At 33.4% G+C, this 14,673-nt stretch overlaps 1 protein-coding gene across 1 annotated transcript in view; it reads left to right on the top strand.

The window, feature by feature from the left end:
* Positions 1-14,673, top strand: part of STXBP5L (syntaxin binding protein 5 like) — a 406,674-nt gene that overhangs the window by 305,802 nt on the left and 86,199 nt on the right. The window lies entirely within an intron of this gene.

The following is a 14,673-nucleotide window of genomic DNA, read 5'->3' as shown; positions in this document are numbered from 1 at the left end:
TATAAATAATGAGCCTTAATATAAAACCAAAAATTATAAATTTAGAAAAAAAGATTTTTGTGACACTGTTACACAAAAGTTTTTTAAATAACATACCAATAACATAATTCATACAAGAACATATGACTACATTGGACTTCTTTAAAAGTAAAAATTTCTACTCTTCAAATGACACTGTTATGAGAATGAAAAGTTAAGCCACAAACTAGGATAAAATACTTGCAAAGCATATATCCTATAAGGGATTTCTCTATAGAATAGAATATATTATTAAAGTCCTAAAAAGTTCAGTAATAAAGCAAACACCCCAATAAAAATATGGGTAAAAATTTGAATAAGTAGTTCACAAAAGAAGATATACTGATAATAAATGAGCATACGAACAGCGAAGGAAATAAAACTAAAAGGCAACCTTCAGAATGGGAGAAGATATTTGCAAATGACATTTCTGATAAAGGGTTAGTATCCAAAATCTATAAAGAACTTATAAAATTCAACACCCCAAAAAACAAATAATCTAGATTAAAAATGGGCAGAAGACATGAATAGACATTTTTCCAAAGAAGACATCCAGATGGCTAACAGACACATGAAAAGATATTCAACATCACTCATCATCAAGGAACTACCAGTCAAAACTAAACTCTAAAGAGATATCACCTCACACCTGTCAAAATGGCTAAAATTAACAACACAGGAAACAGGTGTTGGTGAGGATATAGAGAAAGGGGAAGCCTCTTACAGTGCTTGTGGGAATACAAACTGATGCAGCCACTGTGGAAAACAGTATGGAGGTTCCTCAAAAAGTTAAAAATAGAACTACCCTCTGATCCAGCAATTGCATTACTAGAGATTTACCCAAAGAATACAAAAATACTGATTCAAAGGGATACATGTGCCCTGATGTTTATAGCATCAACAATAGCCAAATTATGGAAAGAACCCAAATGTCCATCAACTGATGAATAGATAAAGAAAATGTGGTATATATACACAATGGAATATTACTCAGCCATCAAAAAGAATGAAATCTTACCATTTGCAATGATGTGGTTGGAGCTAGAGTGTACTATGCTAAGGGAGAAATAAGTCAGAGAAAAACAAATGCCATATGATTTCACTTATATGTCAAATTTAAGAAACGAAACAGATGAACATAGGGGATTTAAAAAAATAGAGAGAGAGAGAGGCAAACCATAAAACAGACTCTTTAGAGAACAAACTGAGAGTTACTGGGGGGGGGTTGGGAGGGAGGATGGGTTAAATGGGTGATGGGTCAAGGAGAGCACTTGTGATGAGCGCTGAGTGTTGTATGTAAGTGATGAATCACTAAATTCTACACGTGAAACTAGTATCATACTGTATGTTAACTAGCTGGAATTTAAATGAAAACTTGAAAAACAAAGGGAAACATTTAGGAAATCAAATCTAGCTAAATATCAAAAATGATTGAATAGAGAATATTCCAGAAATATAATGATGGTCCTTTTTTATAATTCAATCGACAAATTAAAGAAGTAAACAATAAAAAAATAAGCATATGAAAAGATACTCAACATTCATCATTAGGAAAGTCAAATTAAAATTTCAATGAGATATCATTATACATCTGTTAGAGTAGCTAAAATTTAAAAAGATTGATCATACCAAGTATTGGCAAGAATGTGGAAGAAATAGAACTCTCCCACCCTACTGGTAAGAATGTACAATGGAAGACCAGTTGGCAGGTTCTTAAAGATTTAAACATACACTTATAATGTGATGTCATCATTTTATATTTAGTTATTCACCCCAAGAAAGCTTGTACCAATACAAAGACGTTCATAGCAATCAAACACTGAAACATTTGCAGTAGTCAAAATAACTAAAATCTCCACATTAGGTAAGTGGATAAACAAATTCTGTTATATCCATTCAGCTGTTTACTAAGCTATAAAAAGGAATGCATTATTTTTTCCTCTTTTTAAATCTTTCAAGTTTTTTTTTAAATTTTAGTTAGTGTATAGTGTAATATTAGTTTCAGAAGTAGAATTTAGTGATCATCACTTACATAACACCCACTGCTCATCACAAGTGCCCTCCTTAATGCCCGTCACCCAATTACCCAATCCCCCCCCCACATCCCCTACAGCAACCCTCAGTTTGTTCTTTATAGTCTCTTATGGTATGCCTCCCTCTTTTTCTTTCCATACGAGTGCATTATGAGGAGTATTGTACCATGGATGAATCTCAAAATAATTACACTGAGTAAAAGAAAACAGGCAAGACAGGGTGCATATTGTATGATTCCATTTATATAAAATTCTAGGAAATGAAAACTAATGTGTAGTGACAGAAAGCAGATCAATGCCTAGGGATGGGAAGGGGCACTTATGGGAAGGGCTGGAAGGAAGGTTACAAAAAGACACAAACTCTTGGGCATGAGGGATATATTTATTATCTTGATCATGGAGATAGTTTTACGGGTATATACATATGTCAAAATTTATCAAATGTATCAAATAATATACTTTATAAATATGTAAATTAAACCTCAATAAAGCTTTTTTCAAAAAAGAATTAGCCACATAATCAGCAGGGAGCAGTGTATTCCAGGCAGAGTGAACAGCCTATAAGAAGGTTCTGAGGTGGTAAAGGACCTATCTTCTGGAAATAGAAAGAAGGCCAAGGAGGCTAGGAATGTAGTAGAAAACTATTGAGAAAGGAAAATGAGTTAAGATTTTGATATCTATATGAGCAGGGACAAGATTATACATGTTTCTGAGTCAATTACAAGAAATTCCATTTTATTTCAAGCAGGGGAATGATATGCCTTATGTCTTAAAAATATCATCCACTCTGCTGCATGAAGAATATATTACAGGGCCAAAAGAAAAAAAGAAAAGCTAGCATACCAGTTAGGAGGCCAGTGTTATACTCCAGGCAAGAAAAGAAGGTGGCTTTAACTAGGGTTTTCGCCGTGTTATTGTAGAGAAAAAGGACAGGGCCAAGAATCATTAGTACTTACAGAGCTACTAATTATAATTCAATGTGGCAGATCGGAGAGTGGAATCAAAGATTCTTCCCAGATTCGGGCTTGAACTGATTGACACTGATTGTGCCATGATACAAAGATGAAGTTAGGGTTGGGGTTGAGCATGGTAATAAGGAATAAAACTTCAGTTTTAGATATGTTAAATTTTGGTGTGTCTGTCACTTATCCAAATGAAGACGTCAAGTGGACAAGTAAACAAATATGAATATCAGTGCTGTAATTTGAGTCTTTAGCATACAGATAGTGTATAATGACATAGGAATAAATGAAATTACACAGGCAGGGGAGAGAAGAGGAACAGAGGGAGGGAAAGGGAGGATTATGGACAGAGACATCAGGAATTTCAACATTTAAACTTCAAAGGAAGAGGAGCAGCTGGCTCAGAGGACTGGCCACAGAGAAGAGAAAAAAATGGGGAGACTGGGAGCATATTTTAAAGTTAAGGTGAATATGGAATGATAGCCAAAATAAAGGGGAGTGTTTCAGGAAATGGTTAGCCATGTTAAATGCTGCAGATAGGAAAAACAGGATAAGCTTAGAAAAATGACTAGTGGGTCTTGCTTTGTGACTCTTTAAAAAGTAGTTAGGGAAAAGTATTAGGATAGAAACCAAAATTATATGAGAAAGAAGAATGGCAAGTGAGGAAACAGAGCAAGTAGATAACTCTTTTAAGATGTTTTATAAAGGAGTGCAGAAAAATAAGTCAGTACCTGGACTGGAATAAAGGGTTAAGAGGAGGAACTTTTTGTGCTTTCATTTTAGATAAAGAGCATATTTTAAAGTTAAGGTGAATATGGAATGATACCTAGAGAAAGAGTGATTGATGATAGAGAGAAGGGATAACAAAAGGAGCAAAATCCTTAAGAAGGGGAGAGGGGATGGGAATCAGAACATATGTACAAAGATTGGTTAATCGGAGGCTTTCTTTATTGTAATTGGTACATAAAAGAAAAGGAGAGACTATAGAATGAGGGGGATAAACTGAAGAATGTATGATTTGGTTAAACAAGTGGTTTTTATATCTCTGATTTCCAGGTCTATATTTTAGTAAGTTTCCTTTCTTTTTGAAATCAGTTTTACAGTGTAAAATTTTTACCCCAAAAATTTGTGCTGGAAAGCAACTACATTGAATTGTAGTAGATAAAATATAAGGTTTCATCTTTTAAACAAAATGAACAAAGAAAAAAAAAGTAGGGGAGCTATTAGTAAAATGTGTGGGTTTTCTAGAGTTTAGTTAGTAACCTCAGTATGAGTCAAACAAGTAAAACAAGCTAATATAATTTAATAGCAGTGGTTCTCAACCAGGAATGATTTTGTCCCTGACAGGAAATTTGTCAATGTCTGGAGATATTTATGGCCTTCACAATTAGGGGAGGGGTACTCTACTAGCATCTAGTAAGTAGAATGCCAGTAAACATCCTATACTACCCCACAACAAAAAATTATCTCACCAAAATGTCAATCAAATTGGAAAATCTTCGGACCAGAGCATTTATATGGTGAATCATAATTGGGTAAGAAAATCCCCCCAAAGTGTATACTAGTTATAGGTGTGGAGATACTTGTGTACTGGGTATTAATCTCCTAAAAAATACTGATATTTTATATAACATTCACAAGTTGCTACTTCAAATACTATCTTAACTATATTATACACTAAGATACATATACAAAGGTATACAGTTGACCTTTAAACAGTGTGAGGTTAGAGGTTGGTGCCTGTGCAGTCAAAAATCTGTGTTTAACTTTTGACTCCCCAGAAACTTAACTCCTAATACCTTACTATTGACTAAAGGCCTTTCCAACCGTATCTTGCATGTTATATGTATTATATACTATATTCTTACAATAAAATCCACTAAAGAAAATGTTACTAAGCAAATGAGGAAGAGAAAATACACTTATAGCAGTATACTGTACTTATTGAAAAACATTGATGTAAAAGTGGACCCATATAGTTTAAACCTTTGTTACATAAGGGTCAACTGTATACTCTTAGAAATTTTAAATAAAAGTTGATATAATTCACTATAACCAAAGGGGTTTTGTCTTCTGATATTCAGTTATTTACCATAAAATTTCTGTATCTGTTCTCGACCAGGATTTATTATATATTTTCTAATGAATCCTGTACAAATCTTCCAAGTTTAGTCAATTTGCTTTACTCTATATATCAGACATAACTTTCTCCACCTTATCTTTGGGAAATCTCACTATAATCTTGGTAAAATCACAATTATTTGGCATGTACTCTGAGCACTTCATTGGATACCTACTAGTATCAGTAATGGGTTAATCAGTTTCACTAGTTTCCATTCTTTTGGTCTTCCATGTCTTCAATCCAGTTTTCACAGTATTTCCAAGATATAAAATAAAAGTGAGGGAGGGGTTTCCCATTTCCAGATAGGATGTTGAAACACATGAAAGTTCATTCCCATGGTAACAACAATGATGACAACAATAATAAAACCCTGTGATAAATATAATGATAAAATTAAAATCATACTTTTCTGTGGGGATATTAAAAAGTGTTGGATTCGGAGAAACCTTGACTGAGTGAATTCCAGAGTGAAAAGAACCACTCATAGATGAGCAGAAAGCTGTGGCTGCTTCCATACCTGGGACAAGTGACTGGGCACAGATGCAGAAAAAAAGTGGCCCTTCTATAGATGGATTGACTGCAAAGAATAGGAAAAAACCAGAATTCCACATTTAGTAGAAATATTTTAAAATTAAGGTAAATACATTTGTCATCGACAGACCTGTACTACAAAATATGGTAAAGGAGGTTTTCTAAGCTGATGGAAATAATACCAGATGGAGATTTAGATATATGGTAAGAATGAAAAGCATTGGAAAGAATAAATATGTGGGTAAATATAAAAGATTATTTTGTCTTTTCATAAAATCCCTAAGAGTTCATTTAATTTTTCAATTAAAAACTGTATTATGGGGTTGATAACATGTAGAAGAAAAATATATGAAAATAGTAACAAAGGATGGGAAAGACATAATGTTATAATGTTTTAAGTTTCTTTCATAAGAGAAATGGTGCAATAATAAATAAAAGTAGATTGTGATGAATTATAGATGCATATAATAATCCCTAGAAGAACCACTAAAAAAACAAAACAAAACAAAACAAAAAACAGAGGTGTAGTTAAGTAGCCAAAGAGGAGATAAAATTGAATACTAAAAAATATTTGTTTTTCTCAAAGGACAGAAAAGAGAAATAGTGAAAAAAAGAACAGGAGGGCAAACTGAAAAAAAAATGATGGACGTAAACCTAACTCTAGCAATGATTATATTATATTAAATGTAAATGGAGCAAACACCAATGTAAATGGAGCAACCCCCCCCAAAAAAGGGCAGAAATTGTGAGAAAAGATGAAAAAAAAAAAAAAAACCTACTATATGTTGTTTATAAGAGCTGCACTTTAATTATAAAAACATACAAATAGATTGAAAGTAAAAGAAGAGAACAATAATTTTATCAAAATACTAACCTCAAGAAAGCTGATGTGGCTATATTATATGAGACTTTAAGACAAGGATATAGAGAGGCAGTTGTAAATTATAAAAGAATCACTTTATCAGAAAAGTATAAAAATCCTATACAGGTACAGACCTAATAAGAGATATTCAAAATATAGAAAGCAAAAAAGGAAATGAAGGAAAGAAATAGACAAATTGACAATCATAGCTGGGATTTATCATTTCTCCTCAGTAACTGAACAAATAGAAAAAAATTGTTAAGTGTATAAAACTCTTAAGAAACTCTCTTTACCAAATTGACCTAGCTGAAATCAATAGATCCTTATACCATACAAAGGAAAATATGCATTTTTTTCAAGTAGACATGGAATATTCACATGTATAATGGATTCTAAAGGACTGAAATCAAGCACAGTATGTTCTCTGGTCATAAAAAAAAGTTGTTAGAAATCATTAACAGAAATATGTCTTAAAGTCCCCAAATTTAGACTCTCATGGCTTAAAAAGCAAATCACAGTGAAACTTTTTTTTTAATTTTTTTATTGTTATGTTAATCACCATATATTACATCATTAGTTTTTGATGTAGTGTTCCATGATTCATTGTTTGGGAGAGAGAGAGTGAGCGAGAGAGAGAGCACGAGCAGGGGGAAGGGAGAAGCAGACTCCCCACCAAGCAGGGAGACTGACGCTGGGCTCAATCTCAGGACCCTGGGATCATGACTTGAGCCGAAGGCAGACGCTTAACCTACTGAGCAACTCAGGTGCCCCAATTTTTAAATATTTTTGAACTGAAAGTATAAACACAAAATACCAAAATTTGTGAGATGTTGCTTAAATAGTATTTAAGGGAAAATTTAGAATATAAGTGCTTATATTAGAGAAGAAATGATATCAAATCAATAATCTAAACTTTGTTAAGACACTAAAAAAGAACAGTGTAACACAAAGTAAACAGAAGGAAGGAAATAAAGACAGAAGTGAATGAAATAGAGAGCAAACAGTAGAGTAGATCAACAAAACCACAGGATAGTTCTTCAAAAAAATTATTAAGACCTGTAAAACCTTAGTAAGACTCATCAAGGAGGAAAAAAGTAAATAACCAATATGATATGAAAAAGAGAGCATTACTATGGATTTTCTACAGACATTAAAAATAATAAAGCTATCAACAACTATATGCCTGTAAATTGACAGAATAGATGAAATTAAGAGATTTCTTGAAAGAAACAAATTATAAAAACTGATGCCAAACACATTGGAAAATACAAATAGCCTCCAATCTTTAAAAAAAAAAAATGTATTCAAGATTAAATACCCATGGGCACCAGGGTGGCTCAGTAGGTTAATCATCTGCCTTTGGCTCAGGTCATGATCCTGGGGTCCTGGGATGGAGACCCACGTCGGGCTCCCTGCTCAACAGGGAACCTGCTTCTCCCTCTCCTCCCCACTTGTGTTCTAGCTCTGTCTCTCTCTCAGAAAAATAAATAAAATCTTAAAAAAAAATTACTCACAACAAAGAAAACTGCTGGCTTCAAATAACTTCACTGATTAATTCTATCAAACAGTTAAGGAGGAAATAACACTAATCTTATGCAAATCTTCTATTCAGGGAATAGAAAAAAGAAAGAAAGGAAATCTTCCCAACTGCTTATCAGAGGCCAGCACAGTGCTAAAAATTAAAACTTGACAAACTTAAGGAAGTGTATAGGCTAGTCTCGCTTATAAACATAGACGCAAAAATCATAAAATATTAGCAAATGGAAGACAAACATATATAAGAAAGATAAAATATCATTGCCAAGGTAGATTTATCCCAGGAATCTAAGTTTAATATTTGAAAACCAATCAATGGAGAACACCTAATTAACATAATAAAGGATAAATTTATATAATCACCTCAATACATGCAAAAAAACTTCTCGTGAATTGACACTTTAGAATAATCACCATTAAACAAGGAATAGAATATTTCCTCAAATGAATAAAGCCCATCAGTGAAAAACCTACAAATAACATCATTCTTAATTGTGGAATATTGGATATTTTTCCACTAAAATTGGTAACAAGGCAATGATGTCCACTCTCATCCCCTTTCTTCAACATTGTATTTGATGACCTAGTAAGGGCAAAAGCAGGATAAAAAATAATATGCCTAAGGTTTAGAAAGAAAATATTGAAACTAATTTTATTTGCCAATGATATTATAGTGTATTGAGGAAACCCAAAGGAATCTAAAAAAAAAGCTACAAAAACAGTATGTGAACTTAGCAACGTTGAAGAGTACACAATATACAAAGTCAATTATCTTTCTATATAATAAAAGGAAAACAAGAAATGTATTTATTTTTAAAATACCAGGTACACGATAGACTTCCAAATGGCATCCTGAGGAGCATCATGGACACATTCTCCAGAGAAAAAGTATAACTGGGGAAAACTATGTTTTAACAAAACAATCACTTAAAACCTCTGGAAATTGTCCTAAGGGGATATAGAAAAGAAAGAAACATTTATTCAAGAAAACCTCCTGACACTTGGTAAAAAGTGATTCTTTGACACTGAGTCACAACTTGTCCGTACCTCTCCTGCCTTCGGGTTGCCAGCATTTCTCATCCCCTCCTTCTCCAAGTTGAAAAGGACAAATTCCTGGTGAGTCTGGCCAAGAGGTCAAAGGCTCCCCTCCCCTGCCAATGCCCGACTCATAGCACAAAATATCTACCCCAAGTATAGCAAGCCAAAATGCTGAGGCCCTGACTGCTCCCACTCAGCTTGCTCATAGGATAAACATTTCATGCCAGAAAAGTAAAGCTGGGAAAGCCAGAGGTTACCACACCTGCCCAGAGTTCAGACTAGTGGCTCAGAAGTTTTGCCCAGAGGAAGAGGCAGTCTATAAAATAGGGAACTCTGAAGCTCTCCCCAAAGGAACAAGCTTTATTGAAACAAAATTTGGGGAAGTTCAAGCCCAAGGATGCCCTCAAAACCAATGAAGTATTTGATGGAAATCAAATAAGAGGCTGGTAGCTCCTCTTAATTAAGAGCAACCAGCTAGACTATAGGTGAGCTGTTCACCAGAGAGAACCAAGAAGAGACAACTAAGACCCCTACTGGGATTTGAACAAACCTCAAAGACTGGCTTCAAATATGACCTCTGCCTAAATTGGATTAGAATGTTGAGTAATACATATCCTGGGGCATTGTCAAAAACAATAAAACATTCACCTGGCTGTGACTGTGATACCTGGTAGCTGGATTTGATATCAACAGAAAGATCAGGGAAAGAGACCCCTGCTAAAACTACTGCCATCCCAGGGTGACTGTATGCACACTGATGGTTACACCCTCTGATAAGCAACATCAAAATCTTCACAATGTAAGGGAAATAAACTTCACTAAAATAGTCTAGCCCAGTCACTAAACAAGCAAACAACAACAAAAACCAGAAAGGGGAGAGGGACATCAGTAATCAATATCCAGAATTGCTGTACTATGTTACCTAACATGCCTAGTTATCAACAAAATATTGTAAGATATGCAATAAAACAGGAAAGTGTGATCCATTCACAGGAAAAACAAGGCAAGAGAAATTGCCTCTGAGAGGGCCCAGATGTTGGATTTAACAAAGACCTCATAGCAGCCATGAAAAATTTTTAAAGAGCCAAAAGACACCATGCTTAAAGAAGGGAAACTATGATGGTAATGTCTCATCAAATAGGGAATATTAACAAAGAGACTGAAGTTAGAAAAAGAAGCAAACAGAACTATCTTACACCATATACAAGAATTAATTCAAAATGGATTAAAGATTGGAACATAAGATACAAAACCATAAAAATACTAGAAGAAAAATATAGGCAGTATATTCCTGACTAGGTGTTGGCAATAATTTTTTGGATTTGACACCAAAAACAAAGGCAACAAAAGCAAAAATAAATAGGATGATATCAAACTAAAAAGCTTCTGCAGAGCAAAGGAAACCATCAACAAAATGAAAAGGTAATCCATGAAATGGAAGAAAATATTTAAAAATCATATATCTGATAAGGGGTTAATATCCAAAATATATAAAGAACTTATACAACTCAATAGCAAGAAAAGAAAATTCCAATTAAAAAATGAGCAGAGGATCTGAACAGACATTTTTCAAAAAAGACATGCAGATCGCCTACAGGTACATGAAAAGGTGCTCAGCATCACTAATCATCAGAGAAATGCAAATCAAAACCACAATGATGTATCACCTGACACTTGCTAGAATGGCTATCACTAAAAAGACAAGAAATAACAAGTGTTGGCAAGGATGTAGAGATAAGGAAACCCTTGTGCACTGATGGTAGGAATGTAAATTGGTACAGCCACTTTGAAAAACAGTATGGAGGTTCCTCAAAAATTAAAAATAGAACTACCATATGATCCAGCAATTTCACTTCTAGATGTCTATGCAAAGAAATAAAAAATTAACTCAAAAAAGATATATGCCACTCCCATGCAGCATTATTTATAATAACCAAGATGTGGAAACAACCTAAGTGTCCATCAATGGATGATTGAGTAAAGAAAATACAGTTGAGTTACACACACACACACACACACACACACACAATGGATTATTATTCAGCCATAAAAAAGAAGGAAATCTTGCCATTTGCAACAACATGGATGGACCTTGAGAACATTATGCTAAGTGAAATAAGACAAAGACAAATACCATATGATATCACTTATATGTGGAATCTAAAAAAGAACAAAGAACAACAAAAATGAGCACATAAATACAGAGGACAGATTAGTGGTTTCCACAGGCAGAGAGTGGAAGATGGGTGAAATGAGTGAATGGGGTTGAGGGAAAACAAGAACCAAGTACAATAAGTGAAAAGAAAAATTCACTAGAGGGACTCAACAGTCTATCTGAACTGGTAGAAACAGAATCAGCAAACTTGAAGGTAGGCTGATAGAGACTATGCATTCTGAAGAAGAGAAAAAAAAAATTAGGGTAGCTTAAGTATACCAACATGTCCATAATAAGAGTAGTAGAAGGAGAGAAGAGAGAGAAGCAGAAAAATATTCAAAAAGATAATGGCAGAAAACTTCCAAAATTTGATGAAAACCATTAATGTATATGTCCAAAAGCTCAGTGAACTCCAAATAGGATAAATGCAAAGCTATCTGCACCCAGACACATCATAGTATAAATTTAGAAAGGTAATGAGAAAATCTTGAAAGAACTGAGAGAAAAATGACTTGTCACTACAAGGGAGCTCCAGTAGGATTAATAGTTCGTCAGAAACAGTTTAGGTCGGAAGCAGTAGGACAACATATTCAAAGTGCTCAAAGGAAAAAACTAAACCCCAGAATCTTATATCCAGCAAAATTATCTTTCAAAAATGTAGATGAAATAAAGACATTCCCAGATAAACAAAAAATGAGAGAATTTTGTTGCTAGCACAGACACTTTACAAGAAATACTAAGTAAAGTTTTCTCAGGCTGAAGAAAGTAAACACCAGATGATAACTTGAATTCACACAAAGGAAAAAAAGAACATTATTAAGGTAATTATCTAATTATAAAATAGTATAAGTGCACATTTTTCATCTAACCGATTTAATAAGCCATTTATAAAACAATATGTATAAAATTTATTGTTGGGCCTATAACATATAGAAATGTAATATATTTTCCATAACAGCACCGAGGAGGTAGGTGGGAGCCAAGCTGTATTTGAATAAGCAGATGAAACCAGGTGGATTGACCACAACAAATGAAGAGAGCTAGAAATGGTAAATTAGAAAGTTAATACACAAACTTTACAAATACATTTTTTTGCTCTCTTCCTTCTCAGGTTTATAAAAAAAAACAAAGTTATATAAAGTAATTATAATATGTTGTTGGATTTCTAACACATATGGATGTAATATGTATGCCAATATAATAGCATATAAAGAGGAAAAGAGGATATAGAGCTATATAAGTAACATTTCTATATCCCCCTAGCATTAATATACACCTGAAGTAGATTCTGATAAATTAAGATGTATATGTTGTCTTAGAGCAATTACAAAGAACTCCAAAAATATGATGACAGAGGGGCACCTGGGTGGCTCAGTCGTTAAGCATCTGCCTTCAGCTCAAGTCATGATCTCAGGGTCCTGGGATTGAACCCCACATTGGGCTCCCTGCTCAGCAGAAAGCCTGCTTCTCCCTCTCCAACTCCCCCTGCTTGTGTTCTCTCTCTCACTGTCTCTCTGTCAAATAAATAAAATCTTTAAAAAATTATGATGACAGAATTATTAAAGAAAGAATAAATTGCACCAGAAGATATTTACTTACTGTCAAACAAAGCAGTAAAGGAAGATTAGAGGAATAAAAAAGACATGAGACATACAGAAAGCCTAGAGTGAGATGACAGATGTAATCCAACTATATCAATAATAACATTAAGTATGGATAGGTTTAACAATCCAATCAGAAGATAAAGATTGTTGGACTAAATTTTTTTAAAAATCAAGATTTAACTCTATACTGTCTGAAGGCATAAAGATACAAATAGGTTGAAAGTAAAAGGACAGAAAAAGATCATGCAAACAGCAAACATAAAAAGGCTGTAGTTAATATCAGACAAAATAGATTTTAAAGCAAAAAAATGTTACTAGAAATAGAGACATCTAAAATGAAAAAATGGTCAACCCATCAAGAAGATTTAACAACTATAAACACTAAGCATCTAACAACAGAACTAAGATGTACATGAAGCAATACTTGACAGAATCAAAGGGAGACAGACAATTAGAAATTTCAATACTGCACTTTGAATAAGGATACAAGGACTAGGTAGAAGACCGAAAAGGAAATAGAAGACTTGAAAAATGCCATGATTGAAACCTCTATACTGAAATCTACAAACTAGTGCAGAAAGAAAATTTTAAAAGATCATTTAAATGGAGGAGAACACCATGTTTATGGGTTGGGAGACTATTTTTTAAATGTTTACTCTGCCAAAATCATCTATGGACTTATTACAGTCCAATAAAATGTTGGCATATCCTTTTATAGAAATTGACAAACTGATTCTAAACTTTATTTAGGAATGCAAAGAATCCAAAATAAAAAAGCTCTTGGAAAAAGAACGAAGTTGGAAGATTTTACTCCTTCAAGATGTACTATAAACCTACATTAATTAGTGGGGTACTACAGAATAGAAAGTCCAGAAATAAACCTACACTTATGTAGCCAATTCATTTTTTACTAAGTCACTAATAAAAATTAATGAAGAAAGGAAAATCTTTTTAACAAATAATGATAGAAAAACTGGACAAATATATAGGGAAAAATGGACCTTAATCTCTTCACACCACAATCAAAATTAATTTAAGATGAAATATAGTCCTAAAAAAGAAAGCTGAATATTAAAAAGTTTCTTGAAGAAAACAATAATATCTTCATGACCATGGAGTAGGCAAAGATTACTCACATAAGAATTTAAAAAATCACAAAAGGAAAAAAATGATAATCTGTCCTTCAAGGAAACTAATCTGATCATCAAAAGACATTTCATTTTCATTAAGAAAATGACAAGATAAGTCTCATGGGAAGAAAATATTCACAATACCTACTTCTAACAAAAGATTCTTAAATATATAAAGAATTCTATTCAAGCTTTGGCACTTAGTTCTGTAACCTTAAATTGTTTAAACTCTTCGAACTGACAGTTTCTTATCTGTAAAAAGTAAGAGTTGGGCTAGAGTACCACAGCGGGCCTTTTCTAAAAATCTATGATTTTTTGAATGCACAGCAAGTTTATTCATACAAATTACATAAAGGGGTGATGGCAAGGATTATGAACAAAGATAGCTTTGGTAATTGACAAAGTACTTCTGGGTATGGGGATTTACATTAAAGTAGAAACTCTGAATATTTATTTACAAAGAAAAAGTATACAAGAATCTCCTACTAGGAAAACCATAATTAAGGATGTTTTATGAATGCCACAGTAATGAGAATTACAAAATGTTTATTAACCTATTGTGCCTATCCTTGTATGTGTCAGTAGATCCTTGTATATGTCAGTAGATTGACATAATAGGATATTAAAAATAAGAGAAAAATGTAGTGTTTATTATAAGAAAGAATTTGATGCCACCAAACAA

The sequence above is a fragment of the Zalophus californianus genome, chromosome 1 (assembly GCF_009762305.2).
Source record: "Zalophus californianus isolate mZalCal1 chromosome 1, mZalCal1.pri.v2, whole genome shotgun sequence".
In the NCBI taxonomy this organism is placed as follows: Eukaryota; Metazoa; Chordata; class Mammalia; order Carnivora; family Otariidae; genus Zalophus; species Zalophus californianus.
The sequence above is the reverse complement of the archived record's forward strand: the minus strand, read 5'-3'. Positions and strand labels throughout refer to the sequence as shown.